Source organism: Lathyrus oleraceus, chromosome 5, assembly GCF_024323335.1.
Source record: "Lathyrus oleraceus cultivar Zhongwan6 chromosome 5, CAAS_Psat_ZW6_1.0, whole genome shotgun sequence".
Classification (NCBI taxonomy): domain Eukaryota; kingdom Viridiplantae; phylum Streptophyta; class Magnoliopsida; order Fabales; family Fabaceae; genus Lathyrus; species Lathyrus oleraceus.
The window spans coordinates 32,176,083-32,190,889 of record NC_066583.1 but is presented as its reverse complement, the minus strand read 5'-3'; the positions used below and the strand labels follow the sequence as shown (position 1 = coordinate 32,190,889).

At 36.5% G+C, this 14,807-nt stretch overlaps 1 non-coding gene across 1 annotated transcript; it reads right to left on the bottom strand.

Annotated features, from left to right (window-relative positions):
• Window positions 1-3,935: 3,935 nt before the first annotated feature.
• On the bottom strand, window positions 3,936-4,042 carry LOC127088531 (small nucleolar RNA R71). Its single transcript, XR_007790363.1, has one exon. It is a non-coding gene; the product is annotated as a small nucleolar RNA R71 (small nucleolar RNA).
• Window positions 4,043-14,807: the final 10,765 nt, after the last annotated feature.

Sequence of the window (14,807 nt, the reverse complement as noted above, 5' to 3'; positions counted from 1 at the left end):
TTACTAGATATTTTTCACCATGTAAATTATAAGCCCAAATTCAATTTCAATATCACGGCAAGTTAAGTATGAAGCACTCGCATTCAAAGAAATGTGTATGAGAAATATTTAATTTTCTTCTTTTGTATAATTTATATGGCGCCTGCTTTAGAATGAGTCTTATCAAGACATTATTCATCATATAACAAACAATGTTTACTGCAGCAGCAGTCCGAAAATATTTAAGAAGACTTGTCTCATTGAACATTGTCCTTGCTAGCTCTTTGAGAGATCTATTTTTCTTTGAACTATCTCATTTTGTTGGGGAGTTCGTGGAGCGGAAAAAGTGTGATGAATATAATTCTCATTAAAAATATTGAATTCCTCATTTTGGAATTCTCCACCGTGGTCACTTCAAATTGATGCAATGATTAATCCTTTTTAGTTATGGATAATCTTGGCTAATTTTTGGAAGGCAATAAACATGTTTTTTTATATAAGAACAATATTCAAGTATAACAAGAGTAGTCATCCACAACTACAAGGACATAGAAATTTTCATCAAAACCTTTGGTTCCGAATGAGCAAAAAAATCCATGTACAGAAGTTGTTATGGCTGATTTGTAGAAATAATATTTTTCGCTTTAAAAGATGTCCTTACTTGTTTACTTTTTTGACACACTTCATATAATCGATTCTTTTTAAAACGTAAGCTTGGAAGACCAATTACTAAGTCCTTTTGGACCGACTTATGTAAGTGGTTCATGTGGACGTGAGATATTATCATATGTCATAGCTAAGATTCATCCTTATTATTAAGAAGACAAACATCATTTGAAGAAATTTTGTTTAACACGGTGTAGGTATTTCCACTTCTTAAATTAGTAAAAATGGTTTGATTTGATTTTGATTTAATAACCTTGTATCTAAAAGAATCAAATGGTGCATTGTTATATTTGTCACATGATTGACTAATACTTAGTAAATCATGCTTTAAACCATCAACTAAAAGAGCCTCCTCAATCGTCAGATTGTGGGACTTACCGACGGTAACAATAGCAGTGATTTTTTCCATTATTGTTGTCATGATAGGAGACAAAACATTCCTTTATAAGAGCGAAGGAATAAAGCAGAGATTTATCTTTAGTAATATGCTTTGAACTAGCACTATCAAGGTACCACTTAGTGTTTGATATTGTAAAGCATTCCTGCATCAAAAACTTAGGTCTTAACTTTAGGTACCCAAATCATTTTGGGTCCTTGAATGTTAGTTTGATCAATGCTTTCACATGATTTCTTTTGATAATTGTAAGAAGTATACATGTTTCTCATTTTTCGATAATCATGTTTACTTTCATGGCTCTTCTTAATGAAACAAAATCATGCAATATGATCATTTTTAATACAATAACTACATTTAAGGGTTTTACATTATAGGTTTGATAAGCATGACATATTTTGTTAAAATTCTTAACATTATTATTAAGTTCTTACCCTATGTCATCTTTATTATATGATGCTCTTTGATTTCCAAGAAGAAGATTCAAGTTATCTCTCCCCTTAGTGAATTTATCAAATGTGTTTTGTAAATCCTTCTTTTCAATTTTCAAAATATCGCATTGACCGCACTTGATAGATTCATTTATTGCTTTGTGAGAAGGGGAAGAGATTTGAGTTAAAACATTTTTCATATATTTAAGATTTTATATTTCTTCCAAGAAGTTTTTATTTTCAAATTCAAGGGAAGGAATAGTTTCTTTAGAAGTGGAGACAAATTGTTTTAACTGATTTGTTTCTTTATTTAATTTCTTACAAATATGAAATAAGTCATGAGAAGGGAAATGTAAAGTTACATTGTTTTCGTTATGATCTGCTATGAGACATATAATAGCTTTTCCATCATATGATGAAATCATATCACTGTTGTCCCAAGAAATGTAAGCTTTCTTGTCTTCTTTTTGAGGTTTCTTAAACTTCCTCTGATTCTAGTTTCTTTTTTGATTTTAAGGGTAATTTGGTCTTATGTGTCCCTTCTTTACACATTGAAAGCATGTAGGCGTAAAAGAGGATTTTTCCTTCATTTTTTTGCTCTTCCTCTGGTTGCTTTTCGTTTTCATAAATCTTCTGGAGCTTTGAAAGATTAGCATCATTTCTTCATCAGAGTCAAAATCTTTATCTTCTTCAGATTTGAGTGCTAAAGTTTTATTCTTCTTGTTGCTTTCTTCGTCATCTACAATTCTTTTCATCGTCATCTCATGTTCCTAAAATTTAGCAAAAATAGTATCCAAGCCTGTGGATGACAAATCTGTAGATTCGCAAATAGCAGTGACTTTGGGTTGTCAATTATGGTTTAAGCGTCTAAGGACTTTTACAACCAATTCATAGTTTTGGAAAACTTTTCCAAGAGTTATGATGTGATTTACAATGTCGATAAAGATTTTATGAATATCATAAATGTTTTCTTTATGTTTCATTATGAAGAGTTTATATCATGAGTTAATGTGTTCATCCTTGCCATTTTTATCTCGGTTGTACCTTCACGGGTAACTTGAAGAGTGCCCACATTTATTTAGCAGATTCGTAATGAGAAACACGCAAAATCTCATAAATTCCAAGAGAAATAGTGATGATAGCATTTGCTTTCAAACAACAATGCACTTTTTTCTCTTTCTACTTTGGTCCAATCATATTCCTCTTTGTTTACAACACCATTAACTTGATGTGTATGAACAAAAGGATCATTCTTTACAGATTTCCAAATATCAAAATCCATCCCCTCTATAAAGAGTCACATATTCTCTTTCACATACTCATCAATATTAAAGGATGGGTGTTTATTTAGTCGGTCGTTTGAAGTCATTTTTTAATCTTGGGATAATTAGTCTTAAAATAAGAGTTAGGCTCTTATGTCACTTGTTGAACAAGTGACTCCAAACACAAGAATATGGTGAATTGTGTTATTTAAAAATTGAGTTTATTTTAAAAAGTTATTTCTTAAAAATGGTTTATGTTAGTTTAATATAGATAACGCGGTTGAGAAGAATAAGTGAAAATAAAAGTAATTGACAGAAATTAAAGAGATGGAGTTATAGAGAGTGCACCACATATTTATATAGGTTTAACCTACCACTTAGCCTGCATCGGTTCCTAAGAGTTTCCTCTTTAGAGTTCTAGTAATAAAGGGTCTTGAGATTTTAAGGATATGCCCACAAACCTTTTACGATAATGAGAGATTTTACATAGTTTTATCCTCAAACCAAATAGAGCTTTTAGCAGGTTGAGTTCACAAAATAATTAGAGATTTTAACTGACTGAACACAAGAACCAAACAGATATTTTATAAGGTTAATCTCAAGAACCAAACAAGACATTGCACCCTTGAACAAGAACAAATGTAACATCCGACAAGCACAATCAAATTCTCACATGTTTTTTTCTCCCTCTTGGACACTAAGGTAATTTGGTGAAGAAATAGAAAAAAAATGAAGTCGGGGAGAGTAGACGTGAGAAATAATAGTTATATATTCAATTTATGGTGTAAAAAATGAAATGAGAAGAAACCCTTTATTTATAGGATAAAAGTTTTCTAAAAAAGGAAAAAGATTCATGAGCTTTTTAATGATCTAAATCGATTAAGTCCTATGGTTAAACGATCAGATAAGCTAAATATGGAAATTTTTCAAATTTGTTGTCATCGGCCAATTAGAAGCCTCCTTAAATGATTTGGAGGCATTACAAAAGAGTTAATTTATTAAGCCTAATTTGTTAATCAATTAACAAACGTAAAAATAACTCCTAAAAGTTTAAGCAAGCTAGTAAACACTTAAGTATGTGTATAGTATCTAAGGGATATAGCTAAAAGTTGGATAAATTCTTTAGAACACAATTCCACAACCACATGGAATGCCTTAGTTGAAAAGTTTTTAGCTAAGTATTTTCCTCCTGTCAATAACGAAAAGATGAGGAATGAGATCACTTCATTTAGGCAAAGAGATGGTGATTCTTTGTTTGATGCTTGTGAAAGATACAAGGAATTATTAAGGCAATGTCCACACCATGGGATCCCAATTTGTATCCAGTTGAAAACATTTTACAATGGATTGGTATCATCATCAAGAAACATGTTAAATGCATATTGTGGTGGAGCATTTCTATCTAAGTCCTATGAGGAAGGTTACAAATTTATTGAGAGCATTACGATAAACACTTATTAATGGCCAGTTACAAGAGCTACTACTGTAGCCACTATAAAAAGCTCATTGATGTTCATGAAGTATCTGAGGCCACAAAATTGGTTGCTCAAGTGGCCCAAATACACCAAATTATGAAGAATATAATGACAAGTTATGACGCACCAGTTGTCGAGCCAGTTAAAGTGGTAACTTGTGCTAATGTCATTGCATGTGTTATTGTGGAAGGAGCTCGATGATTTGAAGATTGCTCAACTAACCCAATTTCTATAAACTACATGGGTGAAAACAAATAAAATAATCCCTATAGCAACACAAATAATCCTTGATGGCACAATCATCCAAACTTCTCATGGAGTAACACCCAAAATCAACTAAAACCCCAATTTTCACCTGGTTTTTTTCCACTCAATCATGTCGTGGATAATTAAGAGAGAAGCTAGTTGGAAAATATCCTGAAATCCTTCATACAAGAAACTAAGAACCAGTTTAAAGCTCAAGGAGTAAGCATCAATAACTTGGAGAATCAAGTCAGGTAGATAGCTTTTGCACTCAGTTCTAAAAATATGAGAGCACTTTCAAGCTCTGTGAAACTCCAACATATAATCTAGCACCAAGAGCATTGAAACATGTAAGGTTATAAAATTTATGAGTGGAAGGGAATATGAAGGACCGACACAAGAAATTCAAGCTCAACCAAGGGAAACTCTGAAGACATCTGATACTTCAGAACAGGAAGAACCAGATTCTACGGCAACAACACCCCTAGTTGAAGTTGAGAACGATGGTTTGCAAGCTGAGCATACCACTTTGTAAAATTCGGCTACAATTGGTGTGCCAACAAAATAGTCACCTGATACACCAGAAGTCATCATAACAATCATATTTATACTAGATATACCACTAACACCTTTTCTATGAAGGATCATAAAGGCAAAAGAGGATGAACAATTTGGAAAGTTTATGGAGATATTCAAATAGCTACACGTCAATATACCATTGATTGAAGCCATCCAAAATATTCCAAACTATTCCAAGTTTATGAAAGATGTTCTTACCAATAGGAAAAGAGTATGAGAGTTTGCTATGATGGTCTTAACACAAGAATGCAGGAAACTAGCTCAAGGGAATTACCTCTCAAGCTGAATGACCAAGGAAGTTTCACTCTACCTTGAAAAATAGGAGATTCCTTTTGTGGTAGGTAATCAAGTGATCTTGGAGCAAGTATTAACCTCATGCCCTTATCTATCTTCCAGAAATTGAGCATTGGAACTACTAGGCCAACCACCATAACTATTTAACTAGTTGACTGAAGTATTTGTTATCCTCAAGGAAAAAATGAAGACGTGCTGGTAAAGATTGACAAGTTTGTATTCCTAGATGATTTTATCATCATGGACTTTAATGTTAATGAAGATACTCCAATTCTATTGGGAATACCTTTCCTTGCTACGGGAAGAACATTGATAGATGTGGAAAGAGGAGAACTAACTATGAGAGTTAATGGACAACAAGTGGTTTTTAATGCTCTTAATGCATTAAAATACCCTAAAGAAGATTGGTTGATTGCTCACTAATCTCTAGTTGGGAAACCATCATCCAAAAGAAACTATTTGATAGTAAGGATGAGTTAGAACAAAAGTTGGGAAAATTAGAGAAGATTGAATTAGTGAAAGAAGGAACTGTGAATGGACACATATGCCAAAAGGGAAGGAGGAAAGACCACTTTGAAACACTGGAAATTACAGCTGAATTGGTGAAAGATAATGCTCCATCTGTAAAGAGAGACCATGAATTGCAACTCAAATAATTACTTTATCATATGAAATATGCACACCTAGAGGCATGACATAAGTTGCATGTGATTATTGCTACTAACCTGACTAACAACAGAAGTGTCAACTTTTGGAACTTCTAAAAATGCATAAAGATGTTATATCATGGCAGTTATCTAACATCAAGGGAATAAGCCCTACTGTGTGCATGCATAGAATTCTGATGGAGGATAACACCAAGAATAGTATGTAGGGCCAAAGAAGACTAAACCTGATCATGAAGGATATGTTAAAGAAGGATATCATCAAGTGGTTGGATGCAAGAATTATTTATCATATTTCTGATAGTGTATGGGTAAGCCTTATTCAATGTGTTCTGAAGAAAATTGGCATGACAATAATTGAAAATAAGAATAATGTATGGGTAAGCCCTATTCAATGAAGTCATTTAACAATTCCCCCACCTTCTAACATCAATGGAATAAGAAGTTTCATTAGTCATGATGGATTCTATAGAAGGTTCATCAAGGACTTTTCAAGAATCACAAAACCCTTGTGCCAATTATTGCAACATGGCGTGTCATATGTCTTCAGCAGCGAGTGTAACAAAGCTTTCAGGCTTCTGAAACAAGCATTGATCTCAACACCCATTGTAAAGACTCCTTACCATACAAAGTCGTTTGAGCTAATGTGTGATACTAGTGACTTTGCAATTGAAGATGGTCTTGGTCAAAGGCACAACAAAGTGTTTCACACCATTTATTAGGCTAGTAGAAAACTCGTTAAATAACAGGTAAATTGCACCACTACAAAGAAGGAACTTTTAGTTGTGGTATTCGCATTTGATAAATTCATATCATACTTGGTGGGAACCAATGTGATAATTTACATTGATCATTCATCAATTAGGTACCTCATTTGTCAAGGCTCTCTGATGAAGTCCAGAGACGTGACACAAAAGATATCAATGAAGACTTTCCTGGTGAGAAAATGCTCATGATGACTTTGGTCGTGACACCATGGTATACAAACATTATGAATTATTTGGTGAGTGGATATATACCACCCGACTTTAATTCTCGGCAAGGAAAAAGGTTTTTCCATAACTCCAAGAGTTATTTTTGAGTCGAACCTTTCTTGTACAAGAAACATGTTGATCAATTGCTAAGGAGGTGTATGGACTACCCATAGACATGCCAGATCTTGTTAGCATGTCATGATGCACCATATGAAGGTTACTTTGGAGAAACCAAAAATGTTGCAAAGGTGTTTCAATCATGTTATTTATGTCCCTCTTCATTCAAAGATACTAATGAATTGGTCAAGGCATGTGATAGATGCCAAAGGGTAGGAAATATTTCCATGAGGCAAGAAATCTCACTGATAAACATCTTAGAATTGAACTATTTGATGTATGTAATATTGACTTCATGGGGCCATTCTGCCAATTGTTTAGAAATATTTATATACTTGTAGTTATGGATTATGTTTCCAAATGGATAGAGGCAGTAGTAACCCCAACCGATGATGTCAAGGTTGTTACAAAAAATTTAGTCAAAACATATCTTTTCCAAACATGGTACACCTAGAGATATCACTAGTGGTGAAGGGACCCATTTTTCTAACAAAACGTTTGAAGGTCTAATTCCAGAAAATAGAATTCGTTGAAGGACAACAAGTCCTTTTGTTTAATTCAAGATTGAAAATATTCCCTAGTAAGTTAAAATCAAGATGATATGGTTCCTTCAAGCTTCTAAAAATATATCATTATGGGGTTGTAGACCTTCTTAATAAACAAACAAAGAATGAGTTCAAGGTTAATGGTCAAAGAGTGAAAACTTATCTTGGTGATCCCTTGCATAACGTAAAGACCACCATAAACTTGAATGATTAGTTTCTCTTGTGTTAAGTCATGCAATAAGACTCTAAAATAGTTCTATTGGGAGGAATCTCAGCATAATAAAATTTGTGTTTTTATTTTTAAGATGATGTCGGTCGACAACTCCACCAAGAAAATCTACTTTTCGTGAGATCTTCATACCAACCCACGCGAGAAAAGATTCTCGGGGACCCGCACTACGCGACCATAAATCTTAATAGGCCATAGGTTTAATGTTCTACAAAGGTCCTTAGAGTCATGGATCCTAATGAAAACGTTGATCGCTTACGCCAAAAGCTTGACGGTCGTCAACATTTTCAAAAGAATCTACTCCAAGCGAGGTTCTCGTATCGACCCTTACGAGAAAAGCTTCTCGGTGGCCCATACTATTCAACCTCTCATATCTCAAGTTTTCACTCTAGGCTCGGGTAGAGAGTCTTTCCCACACCGTTTCTTGTAATCGGAGTGCCATCCATTTGGTATCATAGAATCATGGAACCACATGTTAGATTACAAAGTTTAATGAGAAAGGCAATAAATAAAACAAGAAATCAAAACGATAAGCACCCACACACGCGAGGAAGCAACCTAGGTTAGGCTTGACTTGCTTAGGGAGGTTTCCCTAGCAGAGTCGCCAGCTGTCGCTACACGAAAAATATAGAGTCTCCATCGGTTTTTATTTATTCCAAAGGAATGGGAAAATATCGAGAAAACCCCAAAGTATGGTCGTCGCAACCACGAACAAGTTCGGAAGTCGGTTATGCAAGGGGAAGGTACTAGCACCCCTCACATCCATGGTACTCCATGGGAACCATCTAGGATGTTTGTGCTTACGTGTGTATTGTTTATCGAATGCTTTCTTGCCAAAGGTTTGCAGAGTGGAGGTAGATTTTAAATTAGTGTGCTCGCCAAGGATTGGGTCATTGTGCCTACGTATGCTCACTTGTTGAAGTGAGAAATCAGAGCCCCGTAGTTCGTAGATTTAAATATTTGTTGGTTTTGTTGATTTTATTACCTTGAAGAAGGGTTTTCGATGGTGATTCCCTAAGGCTCAAACAAAAGGTTTGAATGAGTTGGATTGTTTTTATGTTTTGAAAAAGGTGTTATTGATTTCGGATTATACTAAAGACTATGGATAAAGGTGAATACCTCGAACTACCAAGCCAAACGTCTTGTGTTCGAAGCATTCAGAACGAGTGTAGGAAAGTTCCATTCTCATCCTTTCTTTACCGCTTAAGGCTCATGGCGTACAATCCTAATCGCCATTTATTGTGTTTTTGAGTTTTATTTGAAAAGACCACTTGACGTTGGATCAAGGGTTTGCTTATTGATTATGAAAAAGTGATTGCTCCTAATGCCTAAGGAGTAGCTATAAAGCGATAAAAGAAAACAAGTAAAAACATACATGGGAAAGGGGAGGGGGTACATGTAAAGTACAAGGGAGTGCAGGAAATAAAAATTCTCATTGTCAGGTAGCCCTAGAAAAAATCGTGTGTGTGCAATTGTGTCCGAAACTAACAGTTGGATAATGGAAATACAAATCAAGTCTCCCTCGGGTAGTGCTATGAATGCATTCCATTCTTGCAATAAAAGATTACAAGTCCTCGGAAACTCCAAGTCGCATAGGTCAATCACACAAGTCCAAGCCCAAATGCAAGGGTCCTAATGAGTCTCTAAATCCATTTTCCAAAGTCCTTTCCATGCTAAGGGAATTATCTTATTTTTGTAATTTTTTTAAGTCTTATCCATTTTTATGTTCATTTCAGGATGAAGGTGAATGATGATGATACAATATGGAATATAAACCAAAAATAATGCGAGTAAATGACAAAAATAAATGTTAGAAGCGAAATTGTAAAAGTTAGGAGTTAGAATGCGGAACTTGGAAGTTAGAGTACGGAAATTAAAGAATTAGATGTTAGAATGCGGAAATTAAAGAATTAGATGCGAAATGGTTAAGTGTTAGATCAAGGTAGAAAATATTCAAGAGAACAATTATCTAGATGAAATTCTAAGCAATTAAAACAATCTCTAAAATAATATCAAAAATCCACATCTAAAGTATTACCACAATTAAATTCTAAAATATCAACAAAGTATTTCTAGAAATTAATCAAATTTAGTTCTAAAATTAAAGTGATTATCAAAGTGGAATTCTAAATCAATTATCAAAATTAAATCTAAAATTAGCAATCAAAACTATTATCATCAACCAATTACCAATAATAAAAATCAAATCAAGATTCTAACATCAAAACCATTATCAAACAATTGAATGCTAAACCATTAACAAAACATCCAATTAATGCTAAACAATTAACAAAATTAAATCTAATTCCTAATTATCGTTAACCATTATTTCTAAAACAATTATCAAACAATTCTACACAATTGCTAAGCCCATACAGGGGGTGCATTGGTACTGAGGGAGTGTGCATAATTGTTAGATGCCCAAAAGTGCTTATTTGAGCTATCATATGTGGGCATCTTTCACTCTATTTCCTTGCTAAATTGTCTAAATCACCTTTGTTTTAGATGAAATGCATTACATTGATAAACAAGCTTGGTGCCTTTGATTTGTGTGTTATTGTGCAGGAAGAAGGCATGAAATAATTGAAATTTAAGACACAAGAAAGTTGACAAAGGAACCAAAGAAAAACAAGCATTCATCATCATGCTCGCTAGGCGAATGCTGGGCGAAGCCTGCTCGCTAGGCGAGCGCCCAACGAAAAGCTCCAGTAAAATGTCAATAAATTCGCCAGGCGAGCTGATAGCGAAGGTGGTAGCGAGTTCGTTCAGTTTTGGTGGAAAGCGCAGCCAGCACTCACTCGCTAGGCGAAGCTCTAGCGAGTCCCCAGCGAGCATTCCAGTAGCAAAACCTCTCAACCTCGCTGGGGCGAAGGTTGGAGCGTGTCCTTCGCTAGGCGAAGGTTTGTTCGCTAGGCGAACATGACAGTTCAACAGACCCTGTTTCTCTGGGCACAGGTGCCTTGTGTGCCACAATTAGACCCTCGCTAGGCGAGCCTTTCTGCTCGCCTAGCGAGCATGACAGCCCAGTACTACTCTATAAGTAGCAGGTGCCACTTTTGAGCACCATACCTAGTTTTTACAGCATTTTTCCACTTTTGTACTTTCTTAGAGATATTTTCCAGCATTGTTCTTGGGAGCTTTTATGCCCTAGTTTTCATTTCTCTTCATCTTGTAACCATCTTCTACAAAAAGAAGGTGGATTCCCATCCAACATCGATTATCCGACTTGGATGTTGATCAACCTTCTTCCGAAACTTGCCGACCAAGCTACCATGAAAATGAGTAGCTAAGTCCTCCATTTGTCAAGGTTAGATGTAGGTGATTACTAGCTTTGTGTGTAAATGTAAGGATCTTCATGTGTAAACTCTTTAATGGTGAATATATGATGAAAAGTTTGTTTCTATTTAAAACTCTTTGTGTTGGTTTATGATCGAGAGATGTTTACCAACTCTTGACCTAGGTTTTCATCCAATCTTGTTTGTTAGCTAGAGATAGTAATGAATGATTTTGTTCACCATAAGGTTGAACCAAAAAGTTGTCATTTTGATAGATTGTGTTCGAGAGAAACAATGGATCAAAATGGGAAAACTCACAATGTGTGTTCGAGAGAAACATATTGGGAGGACTTTGTGAAATGATTTATCATCTAAAGGAGTTTATAAGAGTGTTGACCGAACAAATACATGCAAAGTGATCATCGAACCCTAACTTTGGCAATATTTCTCATTTATTCAAACCATAACTTTTACCGCAATTTATTACCTTTTTATGCAAGATAACGTGACAACCAACCAAAACCTTATTGTTACATTGAGCTAGAATTAATACAACCATCGAACGGCGGTGATATCTTACAATCCCTGTGGATACGATAACAAAAACCCGACACGTAAATTTACAATTAACAAAATGGCGCCGTTGTCGGGGATTGTAAATTGATATTGCGAGCATCGCAATGGTTGTTTAAGTTTTAGCTTGTGAATTTTTGACTTGTGCTTGTAATCTGTTTGGTTTAGTGTGCAGCTTACGTTTTATGCGAGGGCAAATCCCTGTGGACGAACTTCTTTTTGATCCTGAGATCGAGAGAACCGCAAGGAGGCTCAATAGCAAAACGAGACGTAGGAGGCAACAGGCTAGACAACGCCAAGAGCAAGGAGAAAGTTCTTCAACCACAAATCCACCACCATTCATACCAAACATGGAGCCACAACCACCACCACCTATTTCTACTCCATGCATCAATAGTCCAAGGAACACCGCTCAGTTTGCCAACCACACAGGAAGGCAAGCTGAGATGAAAACGGGAACTCTAAATTTATTATATGGAAGTCCATTCACCGGAATGGACCATGAAGACCCATTTGCTTTTCTCACAAAATTTTATGAGATAGCATTGGCTGCCGGAGTGGATCAGGCTCAGGAGCTTCCGTTGTTCAGACGATTATTCCCCCACGCTTTGCTCGGTAAAGCAAAGGATTGGTACCTAGATCAAACACCAGCCGTAATGACAGACTGGAACGTGTTAGAAGAGAAATTCATCGAAAGATTTTTCTCCCATAACCGATTCATGGAATCCAAGACGGCCATCTCGGTGTTTTCACAAGGAACCAGTGAATCATTAAATGAAGCGTGGGAAAGATTCAAGTCCATGCTTCGGAAATGTAAAGGGCATGGATTTGATGAAATGACTCAAATCCATATCTTCAGAAATGGACTTCAACCAAACTGCAAAACGTTGTTCGATGCTACCTCGGGTGGCTCTTTATTGTCAAAAAGTGCCGAAGAAGCCACGAACATTATAAATCGAATGGCTCTAAATGATCTTCAGAGTCAAAGTCGAGGAAATTCTTTGAAGAAGGCGGGAGTGCTTGAGCTAGGGACGAACGATGCCATCCTTGCCCAAAACAAGCTCATCTCACAACAAGTGGAACTCTTAACGCAACAAATCAAAGAGTTAAGAGAACCGTCAAAAGCTAAACAAATAGCTTGTTGTGAACTTTGTAAAGGTGAACATGACACCGGATTTTGTCCACCTCCCGGTTTTGACGAAGTAAACTACATGGCCAATCAACGGGACTATCAACCGAGACCACAACAACAACAACAACCTTATCAACCGCACCCTCAAAATCAACAACAACATTACCAAGGGAACCAAGGGTTCCAACCTAGAAGCAACTATTATCATAACCAAGGTTATGGAGGTGGTTCTTCTAGCCGTCAAAACCCTCCCCAAAATCCTTATCAACCTCAACCTCAACAACCGCCGGTCGTAACTTCTAAATTGGAAGAGACATTGACGCAATTCATGCAAATGTCAATGGCTAACCAAAAGAGCAATGACGCGGCCATAAAAAATCTCGAGACTCAAGTTGGGCAACTTGCCAAGCAACTCGCGGAACAACAAACCGGTCCTTCCTTTTCGGCAAACACGCAAACAAATCCTAATGCACATTGTAAGGCGATCATGACGAGAAGTGGGAGGGAGTTGGGTAGTGAGAATAAAAAAGGAGTTGAGAGTGAACAAAGAGAGAAAGAGAAAGAAATTGAGGAGGAAATATTGGAGGAAAATGTTGATGGTGAAGTAGGAGAGTGGAGTGAGGGTGAAGAAGTTGAAAAGAATAAAAATAATGGTGAAGTTGAAAAGAAAAAGGTGTGGAGATTGAGAAAAATACAAGTGATGAGGTAATAGGGGAGGTAGTAAAAAGCCTAGATGGAAGAGTGCTAGAGTTGCAAAGGGAAAGGAGGTAGTGAGCGCTACTCCAATCCAAAACCTTCCTTATCCTCATGCCCCGTCCAAAAGGGAGAATGAACGGCATTACGCCCGGTTCATGGATATTTTTAAACAGTTGCAAATCAACATTCCGTTTGCCGAAGCCTTGGAGCAAATGCCCAAGTATGCCAAATTCATGAAGGACATACTAACAAAAAAGCGGAGGTATACGGAACCGGAGACCATCGTCCTTGACGCAAGCTGTAGTGCCATTATTCAAAGGACGCTTCCTAAGAAAGAGGTTGATCCAGGAAGAGTTACATTGCCGGTTAAAATTGGTGACGTTTATGTCGGGAAAGGACTTATTGACTTGGGGTCAAGCATTAATCTTATACCTTTGTCAATTATCAAGAGACTTGGCAACATTGAGATTAAGTCCATCCGAATGACGTTGCAATTGGCGGATAAGTCGACGACCCATCCTCATGGCGTAGCCCAAGATGTTTTGGTGAAGGTCGACAAATTCTTTTTCCCGGTCGATTTTATAGTTATTGATATGGAGGAAGATGATGATGCTCCGCTCATCTTGGGCCGACCGTTCATGAAAACCGCGCGAATGATGATAGATGTTGATGACGGTTTAATGAAGGTGAGAGTTCAAAATGAGGAAGTGACATTCGATCTATTCGAGGAAATGAAGCATTCAAAAGATAGAAATGATAGCTTCCGCATCGATGTGATCGAAGACGCTATTATGGAGGTTTCAAAGCATATTCATGAGATATCTCCTATGGAGTTAGCTCTTGATGACTCATTGGAGGTTTTCACTGTTGAAGAAGAGCTAGCTCTTGAGGAATGCTTAAAGGAACTTGATAGTTTAGACGACCTACAACCATGGGAAGTAGAGGAGGAAAACTTGAAAAAGGAGGTTATTGACGAAAAAGCGCCAATTGAATTGAAAGTGCTACCCTCTACTTTGAAATATGTATTCCTTGATGAGACCGAGGCAAAGCCGGTCATCATAAGCAACCTTTTGACGAAAGAAGAAGAAGCCCGTCTAATCATTGTGCTAAAAACAAATCAAGAAGCAAAGGATTGGACTCTTTCCGATCTCAAAGGAATTAGTTCATCCTATTGTATGCACAAGATTTTGATGGAAGAGGATTTCAAGCCGATAGCTCAACCACAACGCCGCTTGAATCCTACGATGAAGGAGGTTGTTCGAAAGGAAGTTATGAAGC